This window comes from Paroedura picta, chromosome 7, assembly GCF_049243985.1.
Source record: "Paroedura picta isolate Pp20150507F chromosome 7, Ppicta_v3.0, whole genome shotgun sequence".
Lineage (NCBI taxonomy): Eukaryota > Metazoa > Chordata > Lepidosauria > Squamata > Gekkonidae > Paroedura > Paroedura picta.
In genome coordinates this window covers 36,461,861-36,489,368 of record NC_135375.1, presented here as the reverse complement: position 1 = coordinate 36,489,368, position 27,508 = coordinate 36,461,861, and the positions used below count along the sequence as shown (strand labels likewise).

The 27,508-nt window shown below is 39.0% G+C and overlaps 1 protein-coding gene and 1 long non-coding RNA gene across 14 annotated transcripts in view; one reads left to right on the top strand and one right to left on the bottom strand.

The window, feature by feature from the left end:
• The window catches only part of SSBP2 (single stranded DNA binding protein 2), a 156,078-nt gene that overhangs the window by 20,449 nt on the left and 108,121 nt on the right, over positions 1-27,508 (top strand). The gene's annotated exons all lie outside the window — the stretch shown is intronic.
• LOC143842395 (uncharacterized) lies at positions 1,389-8,077 on the bottom strand. Its single transcript, XR_013233078.1, has 3 exons — positions 7,996-8,077; positions 2,077-2,118; positions 1,389-1,472 (listed from the first exon to the last, which is right to left on the bottom strand). It is a non-coding gene; the product is annotated as an uncharacterized LOC143842395 (long non-coding RNA).

Below are 27,508 nucleotides of genomic sequence, written 5' to 3'. Positions count from 1 at the left end.
GTATATAAAACAAAGGCTTTTGTCATGTCTTTCTGTAGAAACATGGTGAGTTTGAGTGTTTTTGTCATGTGTGCTTGCTGCTCAGTATTGTTTTTCTTTGCCCCAGCTTCTTCTGGCTATACATATTTGTTGTAAGTTTGTATTTGATATAAATAATGTGATATAAATAGTATCTTTTTAAACAGAAGACAACTCAGCTTACAAAGTAATAGGTACCCTCTGAAGCTAAGTTAGGGGAACTGCTAGATGGTGCTATTTGATATGAATATATTCACTTTCCCATTTATTACAGCTTGCACCAAGGAATGTTATTGCTGTTGTACTGTGTATATGTTACTATACAATATATATTGTTTAAATAAAACAATGCTAAAACATTGGTGTTATCTGAACAGTGTCACCTTTGTGCCAAGTAAGGAGCATTTAGAAAATATAAGAAAGTTTTTGAATTCTTGATTCTGATGTATATCATTATACAGATACACACAATGCTATATACTTATAGTGCATATAATTCTTTTCAAGTCACTTTCCAGTAGATTGAAGTGTTATGATCACTCATGTACCTACTTTAGCAGAGTTATAAATTAAGAGTTCTGTACATTTGTTTTCTTATGGTATTTTTCCGTCACAGTACAGTTCTCACCCTAGGGATATGGATCTATTGAGAGCAATTGTCGTCATATTGAAATGACTACAGTTAAGAGTGCAGGGAAACATCTTTCTGTACTCAGATAGTGATGATGATGATGAACTAAACTTCTCATGTATAAATGGAATTGTGAAATTGTTCATACCTGAAATATTGTTTCGTAACAAATATTTCTTGTTTTGACAGAAGAATGAAATGTTTACATACAAATTAAGGATTTGCAGTGATACATATGTGTAATACAGCACTTCTGAGTATAATCTGGGATCTAGTAATGTATTCTTAGTCTGTTTTTTTAAATGAGGATACAAGCATGCTCAACTTGGCTCCAGGATTATAGAGACTGTTTTTTTTAAGCAATCTTTGTGGAATGCATTGTATTTACTTAATCAGATCAGATTAAGAAGAAAATGTATTTGTGTTTGAAAATACTTCCAAGATATAACTGTTTTGCTAATATATAGTTGTGCCTTATAATTCTACTTGAACTTGTAGCCTAAGTGAGTTTGAATGTTGATACAGTGAATCTGTGGATGAAGCTTGTGTACATGTAGAGAATAGAATATTTTTTGTTGTGGTTTGAAACTGGAAATAATGTAGTTGACTTTCTTTTTCTAGGCTGCTGTTCTCTGTTTTAGAACATAAGTATGTTATACTCTTAATTTGAATCTTTGTATGGTAAATGTATAACTTTTTAATACTTAAAAGTTGTTTTTTAGACACACTTCTTGTGTCCTTTCTGATGTAAGGAAAAACATACTTGCAAAAATTTTGTGGGCACTTATTTCCATGGCATATGCTGTGTGTCCCCTTGGAGAATCTGTTGTGAGAAAAAAGGCAACAAAGATGTACTAAAATTGCACTTAATTAACAGAACTACCATGGTAAAGATGTCTGAGTTCACTTTTCTAGTGCTTAATAATTACTTTTGCTTTTTGTGTGTCCTGTCTTTAAGTTGAATTTAATTTTAATGGACTTTGTAACTAACATTCATTAGAATTGCTGTATTTTTTGCATATTTCAGCAAACTGCTGGACTTGTGCTTCTGCAGGAGATATTTTGCAGTGGGTATATAATCACTCATCATATAAATCTGCTAGAGGTATCACAAAAGTGCTAAAATCGTCAGAATAATTTTCTGAGAAGGGTGCCCAATAACTACTGTACTTTGTCTTTTGACATCTTGTGATCACTTATACACAGGTTTGTCCTGAATTAGATGCTGTTGTGAAGCATGTTATTTTCTTGCTTCCCCACAGCATAATAGTGCATCTGTACATCTCTCAAGTTTCCTGCAATCTTTCCAAAACTTAGTTTGCTGTGATGTTTTAGAAAAAGTTGTGGCGAGGCTGGGGAGGCCACCATTGCTGATGGGAAACTCTGGATCTTCCCAGTACCACCCATATCAGTGCCATTTTACCTACCTCAAGGCGTCACAAAGGCCTCCTTGCTTGGCCACTGGAGGGCTTTAAGAGAGAAAAAAACAGTTGATTATTGTTATACTGTTACAATTTTCTGTTTGTCACATTCTGAGAGTTGCTAGTTTTTTTTAAAAGGAATAAATCTCTAGCAACTTTCATTGTGGAGATAATGCCTTCGTGTTATACCTTTGCAATAAGGTAGTCTAGAGATTTAAAAAAATGAAAGCTGGGAATTCAGGAACATGATAGATATAATTAGAATATTGTAATGCTATAACAACAGTTGATGATTTAAAAAGAACACCTAAAAAATCCCCTAATGGGTGTGTGGGAGGAGTGGCCACAGTTGGAGCAGAAAAAATGAGAGGGAACCCATCATGTGGTAGCCTTGTTTTTGTTGTGCTCTGTGGGCAACTGTAACAGCATTGGAGAAATGCTACAAGCCTGTTTGTGTGTGGAAAACCCCTACCAAATTGTAAGAATCTTTTGATAATGAGCTGCTATAGTGCACATATATGCAAGTTTGGGGGGGGGGGGAAGCCTCAAGTTTTCAAATACCTGTTAGCTTCCTCTAGTATAGTGAAAGAGAAATGCTCAGTCGACACCTTAAAAACTTTAAAGAAAGGAAAAACTTAATGCTAAAGGTGACACACACTGGTGAGAATGTGAATATATTTCTTGCTGTTGCCACTAAATATTTAGTGTCATCACAAAAATGATGTAATCCGTGACCCCAGGATTTAGAATCTGGATTTGTAGGTGTGAGTGAAGTCACTTTAAGTTTGAATCTCTTTTAGATTGTATAGTTTGTCACTGGATGTTTTCCTTAAAGAACACAGAAGCACGTCTTATATCGTATATAAAAGAGAAAAGGTTTCAGAGTAAAAATTGTAGAAGTAAATTTATAGCTCACTTACATTAGCACTGCAAAAAGAAATTTCCTGTATGTCACTGTAACAAGCTCAGTATTCTTGTTCTAGAGCCACTATGCATGGAAGTACCCTCCGCACAGATGTACTCCAAGTGCTACCACCAGTGTGGGCAAACACAGATCCCCAGGAATATATGTGAGCCAGATACGTAATAACCTATAAATTAGCTGGAGAGGTTGAAATCTCTCCACCATAAATAAGTCATTGGTACTGTGACATGTATTGTGTTCATGAGCAGTGCAGCTTGAAGTCCCAGGGACTTAGCTTCCTGAACCAATGCAGTTAGGGATGGAAAGAAAATTCTTGTGCTGAATGCTGGTTTTGATTACTTCTTTTGGTAGGTGGTGGAACTGAACGAAAAGTGAGTGCACAAGGACATCTCTAACTTTTAGTCTTAGCAGACTTGCCTCTGTATATCCCATCAATATTTTAATAGCTCATTTTGTAAGACTTAATTCAAAGTATTTGGAATGCACCCATGGGAGCCAGTGTAAGTGATGACTTCTGGCACCTTTAAGGCTAGAGGCTAACAAATTCAGTGCTAACACTGAAAGTGAGAACAGGATTAACAGGTTAATCTGTTTTAAAGGTTCCAGTAGATACTTGTTCTGAGTAGCTTTTCTGTCCCTTAAGCATGTAACTAGACATTTATACAGTTGCATTAGATTTGATCTGTTGTAGTGGACAATTTGTGTAAACCTGTTAGAGGTGATTGTAAATAATATTTGAATCATGAAAAAAGCCTCTGCATCTTTCCCAGCTTTAGGAGGGCTGGAGATACTACGTTAGTAGATTGAGTGAACAAAGTGTGAGGATTTTTGCCCTAGCCCTTTTGCAGAGTTGAGGAATCTTCACAAATCATAGAATTGGAAGGTACCTCCAGGGTCATCTAGTCCAGCCTGCTGCACAATGCAGGAACTCACAGCTACCTGCCCACCCACTCACAATCTGCCTAAGTTAATAAAATCTGCATTTCTGTCAGATGATGATCTAGCTTCTGCTTATAAAATTCCAGAGGAGAAACCACGACCTCCCAAGGAAGCCTGTTCCACTGAAGGAACAGCTCTAACTGTCAGGAACTTCTTCCGGATGTTTAGCCAAAAATTCTTTTGAATTAATTTTAACCCATTGGTTCTGGTCCGACCCCCTGGGGCAACAGAAAACAATTCTGCTCCATCTTCTATATGAAAGCCCTTCAAGTATTTGAGGATACTTATATCACCTCTTAGTCGTCTTCTCTCCAGGCTAAACAAGCTCTCTCAACCTTTCCTCATACAACTTGGTCTCCAAACCTCTCACCATCTTTGTAGAAGAAGAAGAAGAGTTGGTTCTTATATGCCGCTTTTCCCTACCCGAAGGAGGCTCAAAGCGGCTTACAGTCACCTTCCCATTCCTCTCCCCACAACAGACACCCTGTGGGGTAGGTGAGGCTGAGAGAGCCCTGATATCACTGCTCGGTCAGAATAGTTTTATCAGTGCCGTGGCGAGCCCAAGGTCACCCAGCTGGTTGCATGTGGGGGAGCGCAGAATCGAACCCGGCATGCCAGATTAGAAGTCCGCACTCCTAACCACTACACCAAACTGGCTCTCTTTGTAGTGTTTTTTCTGATTAGCACATGACTAGATTCTTATTAGTTCAGGTGGATAGTTGTGTAGATCTGAGGCAACAAAATTTGTGTACTGAATACTGTGGCATCTTTAAGACCATCAAATTCTGGGTTTAAGCATTCATGTGTTTGGCACACTTCATCAGGTACCATGTGCACGCAAAAACGTATACCCAGAATTAAACTTCGTTGCTCTTAATGAACTCTAATTTTGTTCTAAATTCATATTGGTGCAGCTTAATTTCTGTTGTGTAGGCAGAATGTATAATATGTATCATCCTGGATTGTTAATGTAACTGATCTTATATATAGTGCTCACTATATGGGTGAATAATTTATTTCTGTTTTATTTATTTGGACTTCTAAATTGTTCTCTTTGTTCAAGCAGAATCAGGGCGGTGAACAACATATGTCCAATAATACAATTAAAATCACAGTTTAACAATTTTTTAAAAATCTGCCATTGGGTGTAAAGACTAGAACCCAGTGTGGGGGGTGCAATACAGGAGGGAGGCCAATTAGAGGTAGATGTTTTCACTGGTGGAAGAGTTCTGTCTTGCATGCCCTGTGAAACTCAATGAACAAAAAGTGCCAACTGTGAAACTGCAGTGAACACATAGATTTCTGCATTTAGAAGCTCCTGAATTGTCTTGAGATGGGATTTGGAATGGTCGGGGATAGAGAGTAGCTGTCAGAGAAGAGCGGTCATGCTACCATCCTCTCCTTGTGGGATGCCACAGGGCACAATTCTCTCTCCAATATTTAACATCTATATGCGCAGGTCTGGATGAATGGGCTAGGATATCAGCAGTACATTGATGATACCCAGCTCTTCCTGTTGATGGGCAGCTGGCCAAATGCACCCCCAGAATCATTGGTCACATGTCTGGAGGGCATGGCAGGATGGCTCTAGCAGAACCAACTGAAACACAGCCTCTTGAAGATGATGGTTCTGTGGCTGGGGAAGGAAGGGCTAGAAGAGGAAGTGGTCTTCCCCTGCCGTGATTAACAGCTTCATGCACAGTCAAGAGTTGGGAGCGGGGTGACCCTTGACTCTTCTTGTCAGTGGAGACGCAAGTCACAAATGTAGCTTGCCAGGCAAAGCTACTAGCCCCAGAAGACTTAGCCACAGTGATCCATGCAACACTTCCCTCTAGACTGGATCACTGTAATTTACAGCAGGACTACTCTTGGCCCTGATCTGAGATTACAGCTGGTACAAAATACAGTGGTTCGGATCCTTATGTGGACTCCATGGAGGATGCTTATTCGACTGGCCCTCCTATAGTTGCACTGGTTGCTGATGGAGTTCTGGATCAAGTTCAAGGGCTTAGTATTGATTAAGGCCATATGCGATCTGAGGCACCACCTTTCCTAATATCTTTCCCAGAGAGCACTGCACTGTGTTAACACCAATTTGCTGGTGATTGCTGGCCCCGAGGACATTTGCCTGGTTTCAGCCAGATACACAGCCTTTTCAGCCCTGGCTTCAGCTTGATAGTACAAATTGTTAGTTGAGATCTGGACCCTGATGGAGCTGTCAGTTCTATAGGGTCTGTAAAATAACACTTTTTCCAGGCCTATGGTTGAGACCAATTTATTCAAAGCTTATGGGCCTCTCTCCATTCTTCTCCCTTTTGGCCTCCCCATTGATTTATTTATATTGTTGTAATATCCTGCCTGGTGTAGCCAGTAGAGGGAGCTGAGAGAGTAAAGGGGGTGGGGATGCTGTTTCTAAGCTGTAGGTTTAGTATTGTATTTTTATTATTGTAATATATTTTATTACTAGGGGCAAATCCCGTTGTATCTAAAAATACAATGGGCACTAGAGCTTGGCAGTGGGAAGAGGAAGGGGAGGAGTTGTGCAGTCTGTAAGGGCATGGGGTTGAATGTGTGTGTTGTGTGGGAGGTTGTGGTGGCAAATGAGGGCATGGGTGTGGAGATATGGGTGTCAAGAATCTGTGGTGTGGAATGTTCATTGAGTATGGGAGAGGACTGACCTTTGGGAATTGTGGCATAGTAGTTACAGATGAGCTTTCCAGAGCCATGTCTTCAGATGTGTGAAGGGACAATCAGACTGGAGATTCTTCTTGGGGGAAGATTACATGGCAACCAATTACCCAGAGTTCTGCGTAATTTCCCTTCTTGTGTGAATTAGGCCACAGACACCGAAATGCCCTCTGCCCTAATACACATGGGGTAGTTACACTACACAGGCGTCCACCTTGTTCCTTTTCCATTTTTTCATTGTTGAAAAATGTTATGTGCCCACATGCTTCTTTCATGGTTGCTCCTTAGCAGAAGAATGGATTTTTGTACCCTGTTCTTTACTACCCAAAGGAGTCTCAAAGCAGTTTACAAACACCTTTTCTGTTCGGCTCCCCACAATAGTCAACCTGTGAGTTATGTGGGGCTGTGAGAGGTCTGAGAGAACTGGGAATGGGCCGCAGTGACCCAGCAGGCCTCAGGTGTCTCAAAGCATTTTCCAATCATCTTCCCTTCCTCTCCCCATAGCAGACTCTCAATGAGGGAGGTGGGGTAGAGAGCCTCACAGGGAAGCTGGCAACCCTAAGAGGAAGACTCTCTGTGCACAGCAGTCGACCTTAGTAAGGTTTTTTTATACTTTTTTTTTTATTTGCCAGGCCAAGGTTGGAAAAAGTAAAGTCAGTTCCCATGTGTCTCCAGCCATTTACTTGTTCACTATTTACAGTTTCAGGCTGTAAATATTTATTTAGATCTTCTTGCAGTTTCCAGGCTCACAGGACCGATGCTGGTCTGCCTGTCTGCGCCCCAGAATATAAACAGTTGCTGGTAAGGGTTGGCCATAGCCAAGAGGGACATACCTGCACCACTCCCTCCCAATTGCAGGCAAAAATGGCTTCTTTGAAGGCTGGACTCTGAGGGATTTCGAAGTCCCACCTCCAAACCTCCAGGAATATTTCCAACCCAGGGGTAGCCAACATCCAGGTGGGGCCTGGAGAACTCCTGGAATTACAGCTCACCTGTAGAGTATAAAGGTCAGCTCCCCAGGCAGAAAGGGCTACTTTGGACAGGGTTGTGGTAGAGAAACATTTAAGGCCTCCCACACAGGTTGTTGTTGAATTGAAAGACTTGAGGCCTACTGCACAGGGTTGTTGTGCAGATGAAACAGGAGACAAAAGAACCAGTTTCATCTGCAGTGCAGTAGCCTCAAATCTGCAGAGAGTTGCAAAGAAGAAAGACACATGGCTTGGCTGTATCTAACCCCCGGCCCAGAGCAGTATGTTAAGTGAGAAGGGGCTTTTCTGTGGCCTCCCTGTCAGCCAACTATTTGGCAGAAGGGGAAAGTTCCCCACCCTCAAAAGGAATGTCCTCAGGCTCCCCTGTGTTGCTCTTGGAAATACCTTCCTCCCCTCTGTCAGGGCGTGTCAGAGGCTCCTTCGCAGCAGGCCTGAAGGGTGGGAGGGAGCGCACTCACCAGCCTCCTGCCAGCTCTGTCAGGGTTCTGAGGCAATTTGCAGTTGGACTTGACAGTTAGGACAGCCTTGGGGTGAAAAAGGCTGGCTCAGCCACTGTTCTCATTCCCCTTGGCAGCCCTGCTGACCTCCTCTCCCTTTGGTGGTCAGGAGCAGACTGGCAGCCATGTCTCCTGATTGTCCTGGAACTCTGGTCTGTCCGCTTGTCAATCCGGGGCCAAGGGGCTAATCCGGGAGTTTTGATCATGGACACAGCCCACCCGAACACCCCTTACTGTTTTATTAAGAGGGAACAGATGTATGTGTATATTGTTGTGAACTAGTTGTGTGCAAACATTTGTGTAGAATTGGATTGTAAATCAAGAATCCTCATGCTTAGGTAAAAAATATAGCATCTACTGATCAGTATGTAAAAGCTTGTAGAAACAAATAAAATCTATTATTAATCTATTATGTGACAGATTTTGGTTCTTATACTGATTGCAGTGTGTCTTGACCCAATGTAAAGGCATCAAGACACTTAGCCAGTTACTTATCTCCTTAAATTCTAATTAATATTGAGTTGTTCTCACAAAGGATTGTGTTTCCATTTGCCGTGATTGTTCAGTAATTTGATTGTGAAGCCCATGGCAGTTAGAAATCTACATTAAATTTAAATATGTCTTTCTTCAACTTCTTATCCCATATCAATGATGTTCACAGGTGCAGTTGCACAAAAGATACTCAAAAAATACTGTATTAAGTCTGCATGAAGAAACTGGTTTTCCTGATATACTTTTCAATAAGAAGTCATTTCAAGCCACTTCAGAGTTAAAACTCATTTGTTGTGATAGCATGTATACTCCAGGTATCCAGAAGAAATGCCATAATCGAACATGATAACAGAAAATGATTACTAGCTGTTCCTGGGATTAATAATTGGGCAGATCTAGATATGTTTCTGTGTTAATAAAATACATGTCTTTTTTATTCCTCTGTATGGAGGCACTTCTGTTTGCTGTAAACAGCAGTAATACCTGTTTTCTGTACAATTGTGAAAGAAAAACGGGTTCTTCTTGGTATTCTGCCTCTCCACTTTGAAGTCCCCCCCCCCCCTGTTTTCACAGCTGTGCTACCCATAAAACCAATTCTGCATAAAAATCCTTTAAACGGTGAATTGGCTCACTGTAATGAAATTACTGTCTTGCAGCATGAACTACAGGTTGTAGATTTGTTCCTGCTGGTATGCTTATTCTTCAGATTTAAGCTTTGATCCATGAGTCACTTAAACCAGTTTAAGTGCAAACATACCAGCTTAAGTTGTTTGTTCTACTCTTCTTTTGTCTTCCTTCCTTCCTTCCTTCCTTCCTTCCTTCCTTCCTTCCTTCCTTCCTTCCTTCCTTCCTTCCTTCCTTCCTTCCTTCCTTCCTTCCTTTTGCATGATATTGGTAGCTATCTTCCCTTTTCTGAAGCTTACCATTTCAATCTTGTCCCCCCCCCCCCTTAATGTTCGCATTTATCATGTCAGCATCAGCAGGGAGGCAAACCATTATACTTTGTGATTTGGTTCCAGTTCAGCTATAACTAAGGTAGCTTCGGCTTGATGCTGGCTCAGGCCAATCAAGTTTACTGATAAATTTACTAATCTGAACCAACCCGTCTGGTTTTAATTCACGTGGGAAAATAGAAGTATATATTGGGAAAGGTTGCTGAGAGGCAAGCTACTCCTCCTGGGTGTGTCTCCATGTTTTTAATGGGCATGGAGCTGCTACACATTTAAAACAAGGCCAGCCCCAGAGATACAAGGGCTTTGACCTGTGGGCTCTGGGCCCAGGGGCATGGCCATAGTGCACAATAAGTAGATGAATGTCAGCCACTATTGGAGAGGAAGAGTGATAATAGTTAATTACTTGGAAACCAGGAGCAGTACTGACACAGAACACCTGTTGGACAATCAGCACATCCTGACTATAATCCTGGATTGCTCTATGACTACTTTATGGCCCCCAGCATGTTGTGTGTGTGAGTGCTGTGGGCAATCTTTTACCTGGAGCAGGATGTTTGATGAATGCACTGTTTCAGTGCAGACTGAGGCTGGTAGGTTTGGGGTGGAGTTTATCAAGTCCAGTCATTTGTCCAGATGCTTGTCACCTGTCTCATCTCGCTTGCATCCTGAAAGCTGATGATGTAAGGGCCCATATTTTCCCCAGCTCCACACTAATACAGTACTAGATCAGTGAGGCACAATAGTGCAGGCCACTGCGGAATGTTACAGAAAGAGAAAACTGGCTTGGTTTGTGTATCAGCAAGAAAATGATTTGGTTTACTAAGCTGGGAGATGTAGAGCAAGGCTGGTAGAACATATTGAATCTGACAAATTGTGCTGTAAAGTTTTTTGGAACACCTAGGAAGCAGCAATAACAATGGCAAAGATATGTTACTTCTCTACTAACATTGCATCGGTTAGTTAATGACCATCCTAAATGTTCAAAGTAGCTCTGCATCTGGTGACTCTGAAATATGTACCTTTATTGGCTCAAGAACAGACGACTGGTTGTGAAACTTCTGCAGAGATTTTCACTGATAAATTATTGGATATACACTCAGATCTCAATACTGGTTGTAATGTAGATTTGTCAGAAGAAAGGTTCCATATATTGACCTTTTATGTCAATTTCTGTGATGGATATTGGCAAGATCCTGGGATCTGTCCTGGATCACATATTCTGGCTGCTAAAATCATGTAAGGACCACATCATCAAGCCTTTTAATGTCTATCATAAATCATTCACTAACAGGCCAGCTTCCCTCAGTCAAAGAGGCAATTATTTATCCACTGCTTTAAAAACTGCCCCATAGAAAAATAATATTTGCCAATTATCATAGTGTTTAATCTGCTCTTTCTAGGCAAACTGATTGAGAGAGCGGTAGCAAACTCCAGGTCTTCTTGGATAGCTAATCTACTCCATTTTCAGTCGTGTGAGTTGCAGAATGGAATGGAGATAGCCTTGTTGGCTTTCATTGACAACTTTCATCTGAATGTAAAGCTATGCCTCTTCATACCCTGTGGTTCTACCAGGTGCATTTCTGTCCTCCATGGTCTTGATGTAAGAGCCCCTAAGACAATTGCCTCCTAATTTTGGGGTTGCCCTGCTCTCACCTAAGGATTTGAGGCAGGCTGGAGTTGAGTAACAGCAAGGCAGGAAGACCAAGCACTATTGCGACTGTTAATTTTACAACGTTTAGAGCTGAACATTCAATTTATGGGAGTGAGTGTTTGCAGCTGTAGCAGTGACCTGGGGTCTGCAGTTACCCACAGCTGCTGGATCCAGGTCAGCTAGTCCATCTGAACTGGGCTATTCTCTGCTCTCTCTTGGGGGCAGCCATGGTCCTTGACAGGTTCTGGTGGTGGCTCCTGAGCTTCCAGGTCTTCTAGACCAGAAGCTATAACTGAACACAAGTTCCCAGGCAGTGGGGATTGAAGAGCCCAGGCACCCAATGATCACCATGGTGTCTTTATCCTGGCTATCATTAGTATACTGACAGTTCCAAGTTCATTTGTATGAACTGATCAATTGATTTTAAACAGGGGAATCATGTCTCTCTCTGACCCCATAATAGTCTTAAAAATTAGGAAAGATGCATGTTTCTGCATTTTTGTTGGTAAAGAAGAGGGAGGGGTAGTTTCTGCACTTTAAAATGAATGGGGAAACAATAGCTGCGTGAAGAAGAACACATAAGATGTCCATGATTTAATAGTATGCAGGCTTGCTGTTGCACATACTTTCATACCTAGATGGAAAAAATAGTGTGTGTGAACAAAAGGAATTAAAAGTTTTAGTAATAACAAATTACCCACGCACAGCAGTCTTTATATGCTCGAGATTTGAGCCATAAAATACCGTAATGATATTCCATAATCCTGACCAAAGTATACTGGAATCAGTAAATCTGATGACTACTAGGATGAAACCACCTGAAAGCATGCCTACCAGCAATTATGTTTTACTTAGTGTAAAAAATAATTCTAGTGTATTTTTGATTGGTTTCATTCTTACTGACTGCTGACATCTAGTCTTGTAGTTGACTCTGTTTACTGCTTATTGCTTGATTCTGTTTACGGTTTACTTTTGCTTTAACTGGCTGTCTACTTTTAAATGAACTTCCCTTTCTCTGTCTAGATTTGGCAAATGTATACTGCTGATTATTTGGCAAAACCTTTTGAAAGGAAATAGAATCACTTCCAAGATAGCATCCCATAAAATTATCTTCCATATAGATATGAAATTTATTGCAGGGTCCTTCCTTTGAAGCAAGTAGACCACTATCACTAGCACCCCAATTCTGATAACATTATAAGGAATTAACTCTTCTTGGAGATCTTATTTCTCATGTGGGGTGGCATAATAAAATTAGAGCCCATTAGAATCTTAAAGGTCCACAAAAATATCCAGTGTACTAATGTTCATGAGTCAAAGCTCAGGTTGTCAGATATTTTTCATGTAAATGTAATTGTGCATGCTGAGGCATGAGTCTAGTACTCTATGTTCTCCTTTAAAGCAGCATTAAAAGAAAGGAAATATGGAGACTTCCTCGTGTAACCTTGCAGTCATTTGTAGTTGATATCTTCCAGATCCTTATTTTGAGAATCCACCTATGATCCTTTCCCCAAAATGTACTGCTGAATCTAATGGGCAGAGATCAGTGTGATGAGGATGAGCTCTTATGGATAGCAAGACAGAGCGGTAGGGCTTGCTCCTTTGCTTTTATCAGAGTGCATACAAAAGGGGGGGGTATCATTCCATTTTACTCTACCTCCTGTGGCAGCCATCCACAGCTCTTCTCAAAATTCTAAAGGTGCCTGCAGACTCAAAAAGATTGGGGACCTCTGGTAGATACTAATGATAACAATACTGTTTTTATTCTCCTGAAATGTTACACTTCTACTTCGTTTGCCAACTTGAGGTCCTAACTGCAATCAACATTTTAAAAAAAGAGAATTCAGAAGGTCAAACAGGATGTATGTGCAGTTCTTGTAATTTGGTAGAAGTTTGTGGTTTAACACATTGACTTATTGCTAGATACCTAATTGGAACTTTAATAAGAGAGATAATCCCCAAGGGAACAAGAATAGTGAACATTTTAAAAGTGAACGTAAACCCTGGAGTATTGTATTTTTAGAACTGTTTGTGTTCATTCATTTTGTTTCACTGAAATTAATTCCTCGTTTAAAGTAGTTCTAGAGCAGTGGTCCCCAACCTTTTTATCACCGGGGACCACTCACCGGGGACCACTCAACACCTTTTACTGAGGCCCAGTGTGTGGGGGGGGTAGTTTACTCCTCTACTCTCAACCACTGCCCTAGTGCTCTCTGATCGCTATGGTAATGTTTAAACATCCCTTCTAAATAAGATACAGACATGCCACAACAATGAAGTGTGTTGTAAAGGGCTGGGGGGGATGAAGTAAAGGGCCGGGGGGGGGGGAAGGCGTCCTTCGGGGCCCACCTCCAATTAGTCGAAGGACCACATGTGGTCCGCAGAGCACAGGTTGGGGATCACTATTCTAGAGGACTGGAAGATGGAAAAGAAGTGTTGTGCCAGAGACTAGGTCAGAGTAGCAATGAAGGGTTCATGCTTCAACACACATACAAACACAAAACCTCTCCTGGGGTGCTTCCATCATAAAGCTTAAACTAATGTTTCTAAACACACTCCTCCCATATAAGTGAAACATGGCTTCTGAATCTTCAGTGTAGTGAAGCATTTGTACTTAATATATTCTGAAGCTACAGAATTCTTAGTCAGTGAAATAAACTCTTTAAAACTTTACTTATAGCAGAGATTTTTAAATCATAGAATAATAGACTTGGAAGGGATCTCATGGGTCATCTAGTCCAACCCTCTGCACTATGCAGGACACTCACATTCCAATCGCTCATCTACTGTAACCTACCACCCCTTTGCCTTCACAGAATCAGACAGAAATTGCTACTGAGATGCTGTGAGCAACAGGAAACTTAAGTTTATATATATCTCCTCCTCCAACCTATTGGGTGCAAAATGTAGTGTACCAACACAGTTCCTGAAATTATTGTGATACATGATAACCGCAACTAACTCACACACTTCATCATAGAATGGCATTGCTAATAGCTACAGAAAAATACAGACGCACTGGGAAACCAATATGGCAATAAAATATCCAAATTGGACTTCTATAGCGTCGTCTCTCTTCGGTAATTCTTTTATTCTTATTTCACACAAGTCCCGACGCGTCTGAAGCACCACAAGCTAAGTTTAGCTATTGTATGACCTTATACTCTATCAAGAGATTCCTTAATAAGTTGAAGTTGATCCTTAAATATAAAAACCATTCCTTGATAAAGCAAGGCGAAACGCGTCAGGACTTGTGTGAAATAAGAATAAAAGAATTACTGAAGAGAGACTACTCTATATCAGTCCAATTTGGATATTTTATTGCCATATTGGTTTCCCAGTGCGTCTGTATTTTTCTATATTTGTGTCTTCACTGGGACCCACCCCTCCCAGTTCATTATTATTGCTAATAGGTAGCCACCTCTCACAAGCTTCTAATGGTTCCACTAACCCTTCCATGGGTCATTAAAACTCAAAGAAAATGCCTCCTTCCTTACACCTCCTGGGGAAAAGGGCAATGGAACCACACACTGATTAGGAAAAGTCCAGATGCTTACCAATCTTCCTGGCCTTTTGACTGAGGGCACCCAATAGCAAGGTCATACAATAGCCCTGTCTACTTCCTGAAAAGTTTGGTGGGCATCCAAGGAAGTACTGTCAAGTGCTATAATGCCCACAGATACCACACCGAGGAACCCTGATATATAAAGTGTATTTTTCTTGATGAAGAACATTAAAATTTAGCACTTCTTACAATGTATGTTAAAAACCCAAATTGAAGGTTTATCTAGTCATGTGTCCAGTTTCTACCAGTGGCCACCTATAGGCTTCAGTAGTACATCAGCTTTTGGGTAGCAGATGTTATGCATATTACTGGAATTTGATTCTGATGTGTCAGCTGTGTAATGTCAGCTAAACATATTAGAGAGAAAGTGCTTAGTATACAGTTCTACAAGTTTTTGGAAGAATGCTATGAAGCGCCCTGTGGAAGTAGAATCTTTATGTTATATGGTTCTAACAACATAGTTACAGATGATATCCAAAGAGTACCTAAAGTTCTATGACAAAATTTGGCCCAGTCAACCAACTTGGTCCCGTTGGGTGAGATAGTGCAGAAATGTTTCCTTTTATGTCTACTAGATAGACTAGACAGAAGAGTAGATTCTATGATCTCTCTGTAGTCTTTTTGGTCAGTGGCTTTCTGTCATAATTGGACCGTTAGGCAGTAATGTCCATGAGATTATAACTAAATAGTTCTTGAAATTCAACATGAAACTCATAACTGTCTGGTCAAGCAGTAGCTAAAAATGAATGTGTGGATGTGTATCATAAAAGGTACAATTACTTCCCAGGAAAGACAAAGTGGAAGGATGTTTGACTTAGAAACTCTGAGCCAAAGCAGGCTTTCGACCTCAGGTTCTTGGCTGCCCCAACATTGTTCTCCCAATTGCCTGTCGAAATGATTGAAATTCACAATAACAGTTTGCGATGTATTACAACAGTTTGTGATGTATTACAAGAATCAGCTGATACCCAAAGAAGATTTTTTTTTAATCCACCAAACTTATGTTAGGCCCACTATTGTAAATATGAGAGCCAGTTTGGTGTAGTGATTAGGAGTGTGGACTTCTAATCTGGCATGCCGGGTTCGATTCTGCACTCCCTCACATGCAACCAGCTGGGTGACCTTGGGCTGTTCTGACCGGGCAGTGATATCAGCGCTCTCTCAGCCTCACCCACCCCACAGGGTGTCTGTTGTGGGGAGAGGAATGGGAAGGCGACTGTAAGCCACTTTGAGCCTCCTTTGGGTAGGGAAAAGCGGCATATAAGAACCAACTCTCCTCCTCCTCCTCCTCCACCACCACCACCACCACCACCACTATTACTACTTTAGTCCCATGTTTTCTTTAAAGAAATCTAAGAGACATAGCAGTAAAACAATGCTGGATCTTCCAACAGTAATTGAACATCAAACTAGTGTTGTTGAATTGTGAACCCGAAACTGATAGGAGCATATCCAACACTGTTAAATTTTCTGTGTATATACATCTTTGAGGCCCTCAGTTTCATTAAGTATCCAGAAAGACCTAGTTCCAGTTTGATGTTTTTGTTGTTGCTTATTTAAACAATTTTGCTAACATGTTGTATATACTTTGAAATAAAAGGTGTGAAATTAGAATTTTGAGAAAGAGACTTAACTTTCCTGCGTCTTCTATTACTGTATATTTGCTGAATCGTTATTCAGTGGCATGTATTGATTTAATTCTCCAGTGACATCCATCCAAAATAGCAAAGGTATATTAGAAAAATTGACATCCTCAAAATTTATTTTCCTTTATGTTATAACAATGCTAATAAAATATTAAACCATATAAATGGAATGATTGTAAATCTGGTGGCAAATATTCTGTTTGGCACCTTTGGTATAATTTATAGTATATGAAATTGACAGAAATTGAGGGTCCTTTCTGTACTAACAGTCTTCTCAAATTGCAGTGTAGACTTTTTAGGATAGAACTGCTAGTAGCATCTGCTGATAATGCTACATCCTGTCTACATGTGACAGATATATCTATTATTTTCTTTTAACTTGTCCAGCTTGGTGAATTTTATATAGCTGTTGACTGATTCTCTCTCTCTAGAAATAGTCCTTCCTATGTTCATTTCCAAATGCATGGGAGACAGTTGCAGGTAAACTGCATGCATTCATTGCAGCAGCTGCTACTGAGTGACTGAAGAAAAGAAGGTGGCAATCAGTCCACTCTGCTTCTACATTGCTAGGCATCAGTAAAAAGCAGTCGTCAGTGGGGAAAGGTGTATATGCGTGCTGTGGTGGTGGCAGTTGGTACTACTGGTTCAAGTTTCTGAATGCCTAGATTTCAGTCATTGCCCAATGCTTGAGTGTTGTTGCTGGGCAATTATGGCAACGACTTCCATATCTACTTAGCTGATTGGGGGTGAAAGAGATACTGGGGAAGGAAAGGGACTGAGAAAACCTTATGAAAGACTTTTCTTTAAAAGTGAAAATTTGTAGTTTATTCTTGACTTCCATTGCATTCCTGATATTTGGAAATTCCAGTTTTTTAAATTCTGAATCTGAAGGTTCATACTTCTGAGTTTGAATCCTGAATATGAATTTTGGTGATGAGCACAGTAGAAAAAGAATTGTGCTGTGAAAATATACAAGATTTGTTCCTAACTCAAAATATAGTATATTGGAATTATATGGTTACATTCTTAACTTCAGCTCTTAGAATTGTGGTTTAAATAAGCTAACATATTCTGAGCATTTTTTTGTTCTCAACTTTCAAATACATGAAATTAAACAACAGTAAAGTTAGGGGGCACTACATAATTGGGAAGTAGAATGACATCTCAAATGGATTACTAAATCTGATTCAAGCACAATAAAAAGCAGGAGGTGCCTACTTTCAGTTGCATTGGTAGCGATAATACAGTTTATTTTTTCAGACTTTGCAAGATATTCCCAAAAGAGGCTCATAACCTGTAGTTCATTATTTAAAAGTTTAAAAGAATACATTTTAAGCTTTCAAGCTTCAGCCTTCAGTTCTACATGGGAACTACTGTATAAAGCTACCCTTTTTATGAAAGTGGGAAACTACCAAATTTGGGCTTAATTTACAACCTTGGTCTAACACTGATTGATTTTGCCCTAATAGTTTTCTGCTTCTTTTAGATTTGAATCATCCTTTGGACTTAGATCAGCCTTTCTAAAGCTGTATTTTCCATTCTCACATATAAAAAAATATTTCAGTCTGTCTTAATTTATGGAAGGGGTGAATAGAAATGTTTTAAGTTGTTCTCTCTCCACAGGTTGTCGAATTAACTGTGTGGTGTGCTTGTCTTCCAATAACTGTGTTGACAAGTTGCATGCTTATCTGTCTATCCCAGTAGGAAGACCTAGAACCAGGCATAGTTTTCTGAGATGTATATTGAGGCAAGGGAGACCTGTATACACTGCAGATGCGGAGTGCTGCAAAGGAAGGGTTTAATATTGATTAAGTTAGCTAAGTGTGACTGGAAAGGAGGAAGAGGTATGAGGAAAGACTTAAAAGGAGGCATTCTTTATAGGTGGTCACTTAGGTCTTCACCATTGAAATAAATAGATGCTGGATGTTCATAGATGTCTATGTCTATGTCTTTATGTCTATGTCTATGTCTTTATGTGGTAAAATTAAAGGTTTAAAACATATTTTTGGCATATTTGTGAGTTGTGCACATTTCAGTAAGTGTTCTTTCGAGAAAGTGAGAACATTAAGTCATTACAGACAGACTTTATAACCGGATTGGATGAAAGTTTGATTTTGAATTGAAACCATGGATTATTTCAGCAAGTAGCTGAGATGAGATGGACCTGCTTCTGGAGCAGCAGTTTAGGGGAAGGTCATCCTGTCTAAATAAGAGTCTTAAAGTAAAAGATTTGCAAAGGACTGATAATCTGAATTCAGGTAGTACCATTCATAGGTGTGTATGCACAAAATCAACTAATGTTTATCAGCTTTCTGTCTTTTCCTCTCTCCATGGCCACATAACAACTGCATATGAGAAGTCAGTGTTAAAATACTAGCTTTGACAGACATACACACATTAGCACTGCCAAACGTGTCCTAGGAACACAATGAAGAGATCCTATGTGTTAATATTGTTACTTCTGTGCTTTGACTTAGAATCATGAGTTCTTTTTCTCTTTTCAGTTATAATGGTAATACTTAGCTACATGCCTAATGGAGCAGTTCTAAGCCAGAATTATATAGGCATGTTCAGCAGTGCAGACTGGAACATATATCTGTGATGATTCTTGCAGTACTACTGTAAAACTTTATACATTGGTACATCATAGTTCTAAATTCAGTTGTAATACTGAGCCAGACCATGGTCTATCATGATAAGTATTGTCTGCTCTGACTGGCAGAGGCTCTCTGGGCACTTGGGTAGCAATCTTGGGCATCACCTACTCTATGTTCCTTTAAATGGAGATGCCAGGGATTGAAATGGAGACCTTCCATACAACAATAAAAAACTCTGCGCTTCTATTCTATACCACTGCATTATAATGTAGTCTTAATTGCTTGTCATTACTGTTTGAGGTAGAGAGAGAGAGAGAGATGGAGGATCATGTTTTTCTATTTCTCATTAAGCCATTTTCCTCCCCGGGAAAGAATCCATGTCCTGATTGCTGTTCCTGTAAAGTTATAAAGCTACCAAATATCAGTGATGTATTTTTAATACCCATTTGTTTTTATTTTAGAATCAACAGAAGAGTCTTGAACATGGCTTGGAAAATATTATTAGACAGTAGTGTCCAATTTTTATATGACAAGGCACTCAATTCATTTTGCCCTGTATCTGTCTTTTAAACACTCAATTACTGATAGTTTTGGAGCTGGACAGTAAGGCTACATTAAAATCTAGTTGACAACATGGTTTGAAATCTCTTTACCCTGAAATAAGAAATGCTTGAAGTAAGTATGCTTTCAGTGTCATCTTACCTTTCCCAGGCTTGTTTTGAAATATATAAACTTATTGCTTTACCTCAAAATGATGCCGTAAAGGACTGAAAGGAGAAATTGAGAATCCAGTATTTAATACTAAATCTTGAGCATTGGGTGACTTATAATGCTCAATCAATCAATCAATATTTATTTACGGTCATTCAGACCAAAATTGACTCATAAGGCTAAATTAGACGTTTTAAAATTAAGGGGTTTTTTTTGCAGGACATCTACTTAATCTTCAATGAACTCAAATCCATCTAGGAAGAATGGAGTTTTGTTTTGGTGTATGTTGACTGCAAGGTTACATTGCATAACACACTTAGCTCACAGTTGATGACTTTGTGATTGACAATGATGGAACAGCCTTATTATCGATTGGCTTTCCTGGAAAAGATGTAAGCCATTTTTAAAGTCAAAGATCTAATTCACATTTGATTGTTAGACTTGGTACTGGAATACCACAGTTTAGAGCAAAGGGAAACTCTGAAGATTGGTATTTTAAAATGATGTGTTATAAATTCATCTGCATTGTAATGTACAAATTCTTAGATGAAAGTTAATTTGTTTAATACATATCGACCACAGAAGTACTCTGTACACACCATGAAAAAAAGTACTTTCTGGATTAGTGTTTACTGACTGTGAGATGTGTATTATGTGAACTGGCCTTAAAAGTGTTATGTGTAAGTTCTTTAGTGGACCTGAGATGTATTAATAGAAGTAACTGTGATCACAATGGTGGGGGCAGGGAAACCATTATTTAGTTTGTCTGCATTGCTACACTCAATTGTCCCGAATTTTCTTTAGAATCTGCCTATGTAGGTATTGACCAGGCCAACTTCTGCTTTGCTTATGAGATCTGACAAGATCAGCCCTTGTGACTTTATTTGTTGTATTCCTGGAAGCCCTAGGGAAAGAAATAACTGGAGCAGCAATGAAATTTAACCTTCTCACTATAGCACAACTGAACTCTTATCAGTAGGCCACCAGGAAAACAGTTACATATGATGATTAGTATGTAGTTCAATCTAAAATTGACATCAATCTAAAATGATCTTGTAATATACTAAGTAATAATGAAATTTTTAGCATCTCTCTTTGAATAAACGTTCTGTAGCACCTTAAAGGGGCAAAAAAATGTAGTTTCCTACAATTTGTGTTGATGCTTTTAGAAATAATTTGTGACATTAAATATATGCAGTGCTTTCCAGTGTAATGGGAATAAAAAGTCAGGTCATGCCCCCAGGGATAATACAGTATGAATTTCTGTGGTGGGGAAGCAGTAGAGAAAAAATGGGCAAGGAGACAAGGAAATGTAGAAACCTAATTTCATGTGTTTAGTTTGTGGGAAATGAGAGTTTAATCTGCAAGAAAAGATTTAAAGTTAGAATTTCCAAAATGGATTTGGCAGTGAAAGTTGTTTGTTTGTTTCCATTATGCATTTTGGACAGGAAAATGAAAGATGATCAGTTACTTAGATGAATGTGTCCTCTTTTGAGGACTTTCAGAAGTAACAATTTGTAATCAAGTATCTACTGACATGTATAGGATTGTAGCCTTGCAGTGATATCCTTCCACGTCCATTTGTCAGTATGATCACGGGGGGCGGGGGGTTACATTCCATTTAGGATTGCAGTGTTAATAAACTAACATTCTGCCTGGTTCACAGGAACAAAAATCAGTATTAACATGGAAATGCATATTCTATTTTGAAGCCATTTTGTTTCTGCTGTATTGCTAATATAGGAGATATTGCAGATGAAGTCATCCTTAACAGCAGGAATAACCTACTGTATATTCATTAGCATCTCAGGAAAAGCTCCTTGATTTTAGTTTTAATAACATGCAGGTTTAATTGATTACATGCCAGATAGTCTTTAAATAAGGAACATCTTAGAAATAATAGTACAAGATCTCTTTATGTGAGAGTAAAATTATTTAAACCTATATTCTTTTCAATAAAACTAAAGAGAATGGAAACACAGACAGAACTAACAGGGGCCCTTGAATTGTAAAAAGTAAAACTTCAACAAAAATATATTTAAAATTAATTTTATGGTGGTGGTGAACTTTGTCAAAGATTGCTAAATAAGAAGGTAAACTATATTCATTATAATGGAGAGGCTGTGAGGTTGATGTGAATTATTTTTGCTTTTGATTTGATGACTCTTCAAATTGTAAAAAGTATTGAGAAGCAATCAGTGGAACCCTATTTGTGGAACACAAAAAAAACAAGGCCTCCAGTGTTGCAATAAAAGATGTAGGTCTGCAAGCACATTGATTTTAAAGAAAGGTTTAAGTGACTGTACAAAGTTTCATTTAAACGGGTTAGAATGCACTTCATAAATCTCAAAACTATAGCCAAGCTGATGGTAAGTGAGGGCTTTTTTATTTGCAGTGATTGGTTCCACTGTATTTGATGATGAAACCTGCAAATTGTATGATATTACAGCAAAACAGAAAGAGAAGAGGTTTCTTTGAGTTGAATTTTCCCTATTCTGAAGTGTGGTTTCTTCTTCACCATTTCTGTTCAGTCTTTATAGAATACTTTTATTTGTTGTTAAAAGTATCCATATTGGAGGGAAGATATAATCTTTCTGGAAATTTTGAAGTCATGGGCGGGAAACTAAATTTTGACAAAAATAAAATGTGCTGTTTTTGCTTTCTGGTCAAAATTAAGCTTCTTTACTGGTTTAACAACAGCAAATGCATAATATATATTTCAGGATGTAAGCTAGTGCTATTTAGCATAATTACGGAATTTAAAGTATACTTTCATTTCGTATAAGTATACCCAATCCTTAGAAAGAGTTGCAAACTACTGCATTCTGTATTATCATAGCATATATAACTTCAATGTTTGCCATCTGAGAAGTAGGAAAAGATAAAGGTAGAAAACAAATTTTGCAGTAAAACATAAAGTGTACTATTTGGACAGAATATAATAGATGGCATTAACACTATTTTGGAGTATCACGCTAAACATTTTCTACATTAAAATACTGCATTCTTTAATGTATTTTTAAACATGTTATAGCATATTGATTATTGCTAAAATTATGTACATTGAAAGAAAAAATATTGACTGTTGTATATGTGTTCGGTATGATATTTTTTTCAGTGCTTTATGCTTAATCATGCTGTACATTTGGAAACAGTCATTTTGTAAGTCCAGCCTTTTATCACTCAAGAAAAAAAAGTATAGCAGTTTTTAAAGTTTTCTCACAAATTTTTCTATTGGAGAAATTTGGGGGGGGGGGGAGGCCTCAGTTTTTCATTCTGTACTTCTTGATTGTGAGAGTTTTGCTTTATGGAGTATTTAATTCATTCAAAAGAGAAAATATAGGAAGATTTTCTTTTTTCTTTTCTTTTAAGCACTTCCTCAGGTGTTTCAGTTTTTCTAAAAAGCAGGAGGAATGGTCCTGGAGGGGAACACAACTCTCCCACCCACCCATTTTCCCTTTTTTACCAGTTTTTTATCTATTAAACTTCTCTCTTGCACGTTTACCTGTGCCTAAACCGTCCTCAAGAACTGTTTCCTCCACTGGGAAAAACAAAAAAGCAACCTAAATGGTTTGTAAAATCCTAGTGTGGGGGGTAGTGCTAAGTATGAGAGATCTGGGAGAGTATTAACCTTAAAAGAGAATCTCCTAAATGAAGGAAGATTTTGTCCTTCAGAGTTCCTTTACAAAATAAAGTGCCACAAGCCCTTGATCCCTACCCCTCTGGAGTGGAATAAATGCGTGCTAAATTTAGAAGAGTTAAAATCTGTTTGGTGATTCATGCTGATAAAACATAGGTGTGCAGTCATTTGGAGCATAGTCTTAGAAAAGGATTGGAATGGGGAGAAATTGTGGCTCAGTAAAAGAGCATACATTCTGAAGAAATAAAATCAGTCGCATCTCTGTCTGTATTCTGGAGACTGCTGCCAGTCAGTAGACAAAATTTATCTAGATGGATGAATGATCCAACAATACAAGGTAACTCTATGAGTTCAAATTATGCACAGTCTTATATTCCAGAATGCTAAATCATTTTAATAATACGTTTATGGTTATTATCTTGCTATTATTGTTAATTCCCATTTTACAGGAGAAGTGGAGGCTGAAAAATAGACTTGCAAATATATCCACTGGATTTATAACTCTAGTCAGGATTTGGACACTGGCTTATTAGCGTCTAATTGAATAGCCTCTAAAACAATGACCTGCTCATGCTTTCCTATGTTCTAGTGAACCTACCAGTTGAAATGGAAATATTTTTAACTTAGATATTTTTATCTGAGATTTCCCTCCTTCAAATAAAAGGAGGGAAGCTTTGTCTAGAGACTCTGTTGGATTTAATGTATTTCAACTAAGTTGGGTCAGCTAAAACAATATATATAGATACATAAAAAGCAGGTAGGCACTTTTCTTCTGTTGTTATTGGAGCTGTTCCTTAATAGTAGCAGTAAAATTATTTTACCTTGGATATAGCATTTACTTGTTTCTTGTGAACTGAAATAGTACAACTGAATATCGAAAGGCTAAAGGTATTTGAATTGGCTTAGTTTGGTGTTCAGAGGACAGACTATGGAGTTGGAGGGCTGTTTCTGTTGATCTTTTATGATGCCAAGTGCAATAAGTTGAGCTACAATATACTTACCAGGATCCAAAAATCTCAGTATTGGGAGAAAATGGAACAAAAGCGGCTAGAAATTTAGTTGCTGGTTCTGGAGGATCAGTTCCTGCTGCCAAAGAATCCAATTTGCTTATCTGTAGATAAGGACCAAAACAGAAGAATTGTAATGTTCAAGTTTTCTCATATCAAAACTGTACCTTACACTTTCAGTAATGGAGCGGGAAAGAAGACAATCTGTTGCCAATTTCCCCCTTTGTATGGCTAAAAATGTCTTGGAGTAGGTGTTGGTCAATTTCAGTGGTGAAAGTAGTGCTCCAGTACTTATTAAACCTTATAACCTCAGATATGCAGATGATACCACTCTAATGGCAGAAAGCGAAGAGGAACTGAGGAGCCTTTTGATGCGGGTATAGGAGGAGAGTGCAAAAGTTGGCTTGAAACTCAACATCACGAAAACGAAGATCATGGCACCTGGCCCTCTCAATTCCTGGCAAATAAATGGGGAAGAAATGAAGGTAGTGACAGATTTTAACCTGTTCTCCAAGATCACTGCAGATGGAGAATGCAGCAAAGAAATTAAAAGACACTTGCTCCTGGGGAAGAAAGCTATGGAAAATCTAGATGGCATCCTAAAAAGCAGAGACATCACCTTGCCAACAAAAGTGCGTCTAGTCAAGGCAATTGTCTTCCCAGTTGCAATGTATGGCTGTGAAAGTTGGACCATAAGGAGGGCTGAGCGTCAAAGAATTAAGGCTTTTGGTGCTGGAGAAGACTCTTGCGAGTCCCTTGGACTGCAGGGGCTAAGACACAGCCTTGCTTGACCCCTTTGAAGGTATTAATTGGGTCAGTTAAATGTCCTTGTTTGCTTTGCCTGCAGTGTTGCCTTCTAATATGGCCTCTCCCTCTATGGGGAGTATAAGAGGAGAAACCCAAGCTGTCAGGGGAGGCCTATGTTCTTTGATCTTCCCTAAATAGTTGCCTGGCGGAAGAGATCCATCTTGCAGGCCCTGCAAACTAGCTCTATCAGGGACGTCTTGGCCTCTGGGAGCTCATTCTACCAGGCTGGGTTAGTCCAGTCATACTTTTTGGGGGCCAGGGAGTCATATTCAGACAGGCAGCCCCTGTCTGAATACAACTTATACGACTTTCAACCAAACATGAAATGGAATAGTGTTTGACCATCGAGATTTCACATTTAAAGCCTTTCAGGATACAAATAAAATTTCCATAGGTCTAAATTTTCTAATTATGTAGTGAAAATGTTTATTCAAAATTTGACAATGTTGATATGTTTTAATACTTGTTTCAGCTCAAAATCCATTAACCCTGAGGGACCACTTATTGTCCTGTGCCCTCCGCAGGGCCTTACGCTCTGCGGGTGATAATTTACTGGTCATTCCTAGTCCCAGGGAAGTGCACCTAGCCTTGACCAGGGCCAGAACCTTTTTGGTCCTGGCTGCAACCTAGTGGAATAAGCTCCCGGGTGAGCTGCAGGTCCTACGAGAACTTTCAGCATTCCGCAGGGCCTGCAAAACAGAGCTCTTTCGCCAGGTCTATGGTTGAGGTTGGGGCCGGCAAGGAAGATAGATGCCCCCCCCCCAGGGTGTGAGTAATAAACTCAACCATCTCAACTCCTTCCTCGCCCCTCTGGTAGTGGGGATGGGTGTGTGGGGTTTTCCGCCATGTTTTGTCATATTTGACATGAACCTCGGTTCCTGATCTGAATTTCATCTGAGTTCTCCCAGAGACTCCTGGGCTCTTGTTATAAAGCCATAAATCGCTTGTTGGTTCCTGTCCTCCCTCTGCATACCAAAGTGTCTCACCGCCAGAACACTTCATCTCTTCCTGCTTTCACTGACCTTTCTAGGAGCTGTGAAGTATCAACACTTGTAATGTTCTAGATCAAAGCATGGACCAGTTGGCCCTTCAGAGAACCATTGTATTTTCCCGCCTTGTACACCCCTCTTCCCTCCTCCTGTATAAGTACCCTATGGGGGACTATTGATCCTTTGTCTGCCAAGGAGTTCGTTCATCGAACTTTGCCTGTAGATGCCTTTTGTATTAGTCTTTTGAATAAAGCTTCCCTTTGGATTCCGAAGCACTGTGGTCTTGGGGTTTGGCTTTTGCAAGGATTTGACTTGGGTGTCTTCTGCCTGGTTCCTGACAATAATATCTTTTAATGGGGGCTTTATTGAACATTGTAACCTCCCACTTAATATATCAAATATAATAATAATAACAACAACAACACACTTATTCATTTTAGTGGTATATAATACCTCAGCAAGCCATTCCTGTTCTAGTATTTCGTGTTGTATAGCGTACCCAGAAAATTGTAGACACTGTGTGTATTTTTGCAAGGGTTTTATTTCTTAATAATTTTTCTAGGTACCTTACAATGAAATAACAGTTATCTTGTGTAATTTGCTGAGTCCAGGTGAGAAAGAAAGCCTATAAATTATATTATTAACATAAAGAAACCACAGAAGGAAAGAATACCTGTAGGTTAATGTGTATGGATACAAATATACACTATCCTTTTCAAGTCTACTAATTGTGTGTTATGGAATAGATGATGATGATGATGATGGCTATTCTTGCGCAGGGATTTAGCACAGTTTCTTATAGGGAGAAATAGAATAGAATTCCTATGCATTGCTTGCTAGAATGATCTAATTCTAATTATTTTTTTTAACCTTATTTATGTAAGCAGAAGACTGATACAGTTATTCTGGGGGCATTGGCTTTTCAGGGCTTTTCATAAGAAATCAGTATTTATAGGTGTTAACAGGGCTGTATTTGAGGGAATGGTCATTATTGTCTAATATCCTTGTTCTATAAACATGACAAGTAGAACTTCATGGCTCAGAGTTGGGGTTTTTTTTGTTGTATGTGCTTTCCTGTGTGGCTTTTGGTTTCATAATACCAACTATTGTTTATTTATTTGGTATATTTAAGTCTTTTCTGAGATTTTTATTATTTTGAATTTGTGTATTGTATGTTTCCGGTTACTTTCTTTTCTGTACAACAGTAACATGTACTCTAATAATATCTCTGAACTTATGTTTGTAATACTGTAAGATGGAGAAACTATTATACTAAAACTTATATAATTTTTCCATGTTTTAAAGGGGCACATTTAAAGAATGTGTGGATAATTTCATTTAT